The sequence below is a fragment of the Solanum dulcamara genome, chromosome 11 (genome assembly GCF_947179165.1).
Source record: "Solanum dulcamara chromosome 11, daSolDulc1.2, whole genome shotgun sequence".
Lineage (NCBI taxonomy): Eukaryota > Viridiplantae > Streptophyta > Magnoliopsida > Solanales > Solanaceae > Solanum > Solanum dulcamara.
In genome coordinates, this window is record NC_077247.1 from 32,298,474 (window position 1) to 32,306,749 (window position 8,276).

Genomic DNA, 8,276 nt, shown 5'->3' on the forward strand with positions numbered 1-8,276 from the left:
ATCTTAGGCGCCGCTGCAAATCTGAGCTAATGTTCTCAGATTTGCCCTAATTTAAGCTCGTATTTGACTATTAGAGCTAAAATCTTCAAACCCCTCTCATCTCTTCGAGGGTTTGTGAGATTTTAGTTAGTATTTTGATGATTTAAGTTGGTGTTTTGGTTATTTTAGCTATATTTCTGAGATTTATTGGTGTTTCTATTTGTGAATAGAGCTAGACCTAGATATCTTCTACAAGTTTTATCTTTTAAGGTATTTTTCTTCAATCTCTTCTTTTCTCTTTAAATTTTACTACAAGAAAAAGCTCTATTAGGGACCAAATTTATGGACGATTAAAAAATTTGATCCCAAAAAATATGCATATAGAGACAGGTTATTTTTTTCCCTAGTTTGCAATTTGAATATTTTTGGTGACGAAGAGACTAATATGGTCTATTTTATTTATTGGCTGAATGGAATTTATGAAAATTAATTATTTAAGAGGGCTTTTTTTCTTTAGATTCCTCTTATATTGACGTGGATATCCAATTGTCACTCAATTGATAGTGATTTCCTCTATATGTGTTGTGGTGGCTGCTCACCCAATGTGATAGGAGAAAGTGACAAAATATACATTCTAATATGGTGTGTGCTTCTTAAATTGTACTGATTTTTTATATGTGTGTAAAATACATAAAAATTAATTATATGTTATTCGATCTTTCGAGCCAAGCTCAAACCTAGAGGGGCTTTCTTATATTGTGGATGTTGTCTAAAAGTTGTACTCTATTTAATTAGTTTTGAAATATCGCAATATGTAATTTAATTTCAATTGCTTGAATCGTTACATATTGTATTTGATATTTAGGTATTTTCTTTGCCTTAGATACTCACCAGAAATATTTGATCCAGTGAAGAATTTTAAATGCTTTTTACTACAAAGAAAATTCAAAATCCATTACATTATTCTTACTTCTTTATCGATAGAATTAAGAAATGTATATACACCAAACACAGCTATAAGCATGTGTATATTGATAGATAAGATTGCTTTAGCTCGAGCTTGATTAGTAATGGCATTACCATCATTCAGAGGGTAAAGTAGTTTACCACTTCACTATGGTAAGCCTTTAACTCAGTACCTCATCTTTATCATCCATCATGAGTGATCGATTACTACCACAATCATACTACTCAACAACATCATTTTATGGATCCAAACATAGCTACAATTCCAAATTCATGACTTGGAGATACAATCGTTTTGATTCAGCATACTCATAAGGTTATGAAGATAATACGTTGGTGAGTTATCCCTTAGAAGAGGATTGATTTATGAACCAGTGACCTTCTCTTGAATTCTCAAAAAAACTTCTGTCGCTCCATCCAATATGTTTAGATCCAGAGATAGCATTGTTGAGACTATATATTGGATTTCAATCGATGAGTTAATAGCTGAATTTTCTTGTACAACTGAACTTTATAAGTGTGAATTTTTAGACAATGTAGAAAATATTTGAATTGTTGTAATTATGGTGATAGTGAACTATGCAGATGGTGGTAAATCTGTGTGAAACGAGTATAACCACATTATATGCATTTGGTACAATTCTAAACTCTTTTGGGTTTCATCTTTATTTTGATTTGAGTAGCTATGAAAATTCTCCTAGATTTCTTTGGGAATAATTTCAAATTTATGGGTGGTTCGAAAAATAATTCCTAGGAATTAGATTTTCCTTGAAATTCATATAGTTATTTCAAAATTGTTGATGTTGTCTTGAAGTTTGAAAGATCTATGTAGTTAGTTTTGAAATCTCACAATATGAGATTGAATTTCAATTGCTTGGATCTTTACTTGTTGTATTTGATTTTCAGGTATGTCCTTTGCTGGAGATACTCATTGGAGGTATTTGATCTTCTAAAGTCCATCTTTTTTTGTTTTATTTTAATTGTTAGAGAGTATTTGAAAGTCTACAAGTATGATGCAAAATTAATCTTGTTTATTTTTTTGTTGTTGAATTAATATGTTGTTAACTGTATAATTGTTGTTGTCTAAAAGTAGGTATCCTTTGGCTTTCAGGTTATAGATCAAAATCTCTGAGAAAAAGTCAGTTATTGTGCTCCTCTGAAGGGGAAAAATTATCTCCAAGGTACTTGATATTCTGACTATCTACTTTGGAGGTTAGAAAAAATATAGGATTGAAACTTGTCCATTTCCTACTTGGTCTCTCTCTGTTCCTTTGAGACCCATGATACTGATCCAATGCAAATTAGGATATACCAATTAAAAGGAATAGTCAATCTCAATTACTAATTTGAACTAGAGACCTCGCCTGTGAAGTAAATCATTGCACCTACAGTCCAACCAATTGGGAAAGAATCAATAGAAGCCAAGAACTCATCAAAATGATTTACCTTTCCTTGAAAGGTATTTGAGGTCCTCGATGAAATATTTCTATAAAAAGTCATTAGTTTATATATATTTTTTATAATTTTTCTTTCCTGGCAAGGGGTGTCTTCTAAATTATTTGGTTTAGTTTGCTTTATTTTTGTACATTTAGTAAATGCAAGTCAAGTCAATAGTTAATATACTTTTTTATAACAACTAATATCATGATCATTACTGCATCAACTTATTCAAGATATACGGCTCAAATATTTTACTATAGTTTTTTTTACTTATGTGTATGTATCTTTATTTATTTTATGTAGGTATGGGCTGCAAATGAAAAGTTCTCAGGAAATATGGGGTTATTCAACAAATTCGTTTAAAGCTCTAAAAACATGTCTGGTTGACATCATTTTCGTGAAAGGTCATTTTTTCCTCCCTTTTAACAAAATTTAGAAGCTTTTACATATGATTGAAATCTTAGTCTATAAATATTTTGAAACGTGCTTGTTCTGTTTTTCACGAGTTTCACATTAAGAAAATCCATTCATGTGTATTTGTATTTGCTTCTCTATATTAGTTACAACATACACTAAAAAAATAATTTCTAAGGTGCATAGTCTATTTGCTTTCTCAGTAATGAAGAATAAAGGGTTTCTATTCACTTCAAAGATAATATTTTTTTAATTGAATTTATGAGTTTTCATGTTTTTGAAATAGTATGAGAGTAAATCAAGAGTGAAGAGTTCACAAACCTTCTAGAAAATTTCTCTTGTTCCTTTCTCTTTATTGGTTTTAAAAAAACTGTAAGAACATTAACGACCATTCCATTTTACTTGGAAACATCATATAATGTAGAATAAAATTCCTTCTAAATTTGTTTCTAAACTCTCAAGAAACAAAATTAGTACTTGAAGGTAACCTACTAACTCATTAAATGAAAAAAATAACAAGTTAAGCCACAAGCAAATTCATAAAATATATTATGAAAAGCACAACATACTCAAGCTCCAACTACTTCAGTTGGAAAATTGCTACTTCCTCTGCCGATCTATCAATCTTCACACCAACTTATTCTGACAAGTCGCCATGAACCTTCATCAACCTACCAAGGTCAAATTTAGGAGCCTACAAGATCTTGAACTTGCGAATGAACATAGTCTGCAATGAGTAGATGCTTGAAGTTGGCTTCTCAATATCTCTATCGATTGATTAAGGAATAAACTTCGGGACCAAGTCTTTCTAATCACAGGATTGTGACTAATTAACCATGATCTCACGCATTTTGTAACAAATTTAGAGAATCTGGCTTATCTGTGCATAGCAAATTTATTTTTGTTGGTTTGGGTTTTTATAGTAAAGACAATAAAGAATATTCTCAAGGTTTAGCTACCGATCTATCAATCTTCACACCAACTTATTCTGACAAGTCGCCATGAACCTTCATCAACCTACCAAGGTCAAATTTAGGAGCCTACAAGATCTTGAACTTGCGAATGAACATAGTCTGCAATGAGTAGATGCTTGAAGTTGGCTTCTCAATATCTCTATCGATTGATTAAGGAATAAACTTCGGGACCAAGTCTTTCTAATCACAGGATTGTGACTAATTAACCATGATCTCACGCATTTTGTAACAAATTTAGAGAATCTGGCTTATCTGTGCATAGCAAATTTATTTTTGTTGGTTTGGGTTTTTATAGTAAAGACAATAAAGAATATTCTCAAGGTTTAGCTATCAATTGTCTTAACATCAACATGAGCCTCAATCAGTGATTTTCATTTCTTTACTAGTGACTTAACTCATCTGATGTGAAGTCCATACTTTGAACACATAATTCTACAGGTCTTCTGAAGCAATATTTGTTCCCTATGTATGGATAACAAGGGTCTTTCTTACATTGTGGAAATCAAGATGGAGCCTTGATATCATACCAATTTTTTTTAGTAGATGGATCAACTGCCTTCTTCTTTTCTCCCTTCTTGCCTTTAGAAATTCGTTTGTTCTTACCGACGACTATGGTTGAGCTTCTGAGCTATACTAAGAAAGTGAAAAACAAGACTATATTAAGCTCGAATTCCTTTTAATACTGGTATTCAAAAGCTGTGGTTTGGATTTTGATTTTGATTTTGGTATTCAAATGTTGTGGTATTGGATTTGGTTCTCTGTTTGCATGATTTTATTTAGAATCTGTTTGGTTAATGCGAGCTCTTCGATGTTGCTTCATGTTTAATGTTATCATTTTTCATGTCGTATTTAATCTTCAAAATGGAATGAGTTTTATAATTCAATGGACTGACACTAGTATAATATTGATCCTTATTAAAGGGACTAACTTGAGTCTGCGAGGTAGTTAATGACTCTATATTGATTAGTTTTTAAACTTACTTTGATTGAAGAGTTTGCTCATTTCACCTCACTACCTTGTATAAGACTTCATAATGCATCTGTTAGCCTAGACTTGGTAGTGATGCTTTTATTTGCTTATGGAAATTTATTGCATTTTTTCTTCACCTCGTGTCACTGCATATTTTTAATTTGACTAAAAGTGAAATTCTATCAGATAAATAATGAAAATTGGTTCATAATTTTTATTTATCTACTTTTGTAGGTGGAGAAAACAACTAGGGTGCTAATGAAATCATTGATGGAACGACATTTGAGATTTTCTTGAAAGTGGTCGAAACTCTTGTATGACTAGCTTTTTGTTGATATTATGAAGTCTTATTTTGTTATCCAGTTGAAACATGTGCCAATTGATGTATATTTTTTCCATGGATCGTATTGCAGTTGAATTTTTATGCCTATGGTGGATGACATTATGACTTGCACATTTTGTATATTTTGCGCCTACATAGTGGGTGACATTTTGATTACAATAAAATCTCTATAAATGCATATGCTTGAGACCGGAAAAAAATATTCATTTATCGAGATTATTAGTTTATCGATAAATGCATAAAATATTTATTTATCGATAAATAAATATTTATTATTTTAGAGAGTATTTTGCAGTATGTGCCATAAGAAAGAAAAAAAAAATTTGAATTAAGAATTTCAAAAGTTTAAATCTAGGAAACTAAAAGTGTAGTTTTTGCATATTTATTATTTAAATCTAGGAAAGCTAAACGAATTTAGTGAACTTTAATGTTTCTAATTGTATTCACGTATATAGAATATGAAGAGATTTTATATTAACTATAAAAGAAAAAAGCTAGATGTTTAAAAATCATAATCCAAGTATAATGAGCCTATTTGGATGGACTTATTTTAAATAACTTATAAGTTGAAAACTGCTTATAAGTTAAAAAAAAAGAAGTAGGTGCAACCCAACTTATTCAAACAAACTGAATTATTTATTGAGGCTTATTTTAAGCACAAATGGACTTTAAGTTAGCCAGCCAAACACTCAAAAAATCTGAAAACAACTTATAAGTAACTTATAAGCCAATCCAAACAGACTCAATGTCTTCTCATCATTTGAAAGGTGTACAAAAATCATCTTTAACCAATAGTTATTGGTCTAGTATTATTGACTGATTAAATATATATAAATTCTTGATGTATTTTAGTAATTATTATTTTATATTTTTTCTGGGCCTTTAATACTTTATTTTTAATTATTATCTAATGCATTTAGCGAGAATATTACTTTAATATAACTGACCCAAGTCGGGATCGGAGAAAAAATATTCATTTAGCGAGATTATTACTTTATCGGGGTTTTACTGTAATATATTTTTTATATTTTATGTTTGTGGTGGATGCTGATTTGACTAAGATATTTTGAATTAGAATTAATCAGTTTCGTTGCAAAATTGTAATAACCGTTGCAATTGAGCAAAATAAATCGATTGCAACGTACAACAAACAATTGTAGCAAAAATACAATAACCGTTACGATTGAGCTAACAAATTTGTTGCTACAAAGACAAGAGAAGTGTTACGAAACATCAAATGCAACGATTTTAACTGATCTAATTGTCAAATAAAATTATTGTTATTGAAGGATGAAAAATGTTACAATAGGAATACCTTAAGCAACAATTATTGGAACTGTTACAAGAATTGTTGCCATATGGTTATGGTAATGTGAGCTGGTGCAGCGAGCATAACCCCCGTTGCCATAGTTTGAGTAAGTCGGTTTTGATGCTTGCAGCAACGATTTTCATGTTGTTTCCATAGGCCCATTTTCTAGTAGTGATTATATTATATTATCAGAATCAAACCTTGTATTAGATGCTTTTTGCACTTATGACACCATGTTTTGAGATAATTTCTTATTGCCTTTCTTTTCATTTAATTTGCGGTCTGACTTCCCCTTAGGAGTCTCGTATGAGTTTTACTTTTTAGGCTTACACATCAGGTTGGGTTTCAGATGTGTGCCATCATGACCTCGATTTTTGGACCATGACACTTGCCCAAGTTGCTAGAGCCATCCCAAACCTTGCCAGGGTATGGCACAAACTTTATCTTATGGATCTATCTAATGAGCCTTCTCAGAGGCCATGAGGAGTCACCTCGACTTCCGGTATGATCCTATTCTACGATGGCTACGTAGTTTATGAGACTAGAGTTATTTGACTCTCGCCTAACTTGGTTTTCAATAATACTCCCAAAACATAAAATGTAAAGCTCATGCTAATACCAGAGTAAAGACTCAAATACTTCTTCTTAGCTTTCTTGTAACTTTAACTCATACCGTCAAACTTCTATCCTTTATGCTTAATACTTTAACTCATTAGATTCAGTGAAAATCATGCTTAAAATAAACGGAATAAGGATTTCACAGCTTAAGTACTAGGTTATGCTCAATTAGGATATGAAATATATCATTCTTTAAACTCAAATCAATGTATAAAATATAAGCAATGTGGATATACTCAATTAGGGTTCATGTGAATGTAAACATGAACAAAACTCAAGAACTCAAATCATGGAAATTATCAAAATGTACTCATATATATAAAGAACTTAATAAGGCATTAGGTAGATAGCTCAAGAACTCAATTTAATGGAATCGAAATTCGAACTCAAACTCAATCTTGAGCGAATGAAGATGTAGCGCTCGAGTACGAACTTAGTCCAAAATTATGATTAGTCTTAAATACTTGGAATGATGATTATCTAAGCAAAATTTGAAGAACATGGCAAGAACGCTTGAACCCAAGCTTTTCTCCTTCTCTCCAACCTTTGCTCTGTGAAGATTCTACGTGTTAATGAGAGAAAAGCCTTGTTGGGTACTGATGAAGGGTTAATTTTATTCAAAATGTCTTGTTTTTATTTTGGAAAAGGTGGAAAAAGACAAAAATATCCCTGTTTAAAATTGAATCTGGGCCGCTACGGGCACTTTTATGGAACGTAGAGCTTTCTATGGACCATAGAAGACCGATCTTAGAACCTGGGTATCAATTTCAGAGCTCACTGGTTCAAGGCTTGGTGGGTATAAGACCATACTTCTATGGGTCATAGACCTGATGACGGGTCGTAAGGGTCTCTCGTAGAACTCAACTGGGGACTTGAAGCTTAGGACGGTCCGTAGAAATTATTACACGTCATAAGACTCGAGTGCACATTCCAGTAGCTACTGGAATGTGTCACAGGAGTTATGAGTTGAACCTATGGATTGTAACTATTTTGATGAGTCGTAACTCTGATCGTAGATTGGGTCAACACTTAGGATTTTTTTAAAGTTTTGTGGTGACTTACGAATGGCCATTTACGACTCGTAGGTAACCCTACGGATCGTAGGTACCACTCGTAGCCTCTAGACAGTGGCTCGTTCACCACTTTCTCATATTTTCTCTGGATTCTTAAAATTAATCTAAGTTAGAATAGCACAGAGTGTTACAGTCTCAAGTAATAGTTGATGTGTGATAACACTTGCCTTTTTAAAAGTGGGACCGATCC

The 8,276-nt window shown here is 31.9% G+C and overlaps 1 pseudogene; it reads right to left on the reverse strand.

The window, feature by feature from the left end:
- Positions 1 to 3,688: 3,688 nt before the first annotated feature.
- Positions 3,689 to 7,821, reverse strand: LOC129872504 (40S ribosomal protein S3a-like; annotated as a pseudogene).
- Between the last annotated feature and the right edge of the window lie 455 nt (positions 7,822 to 8,276).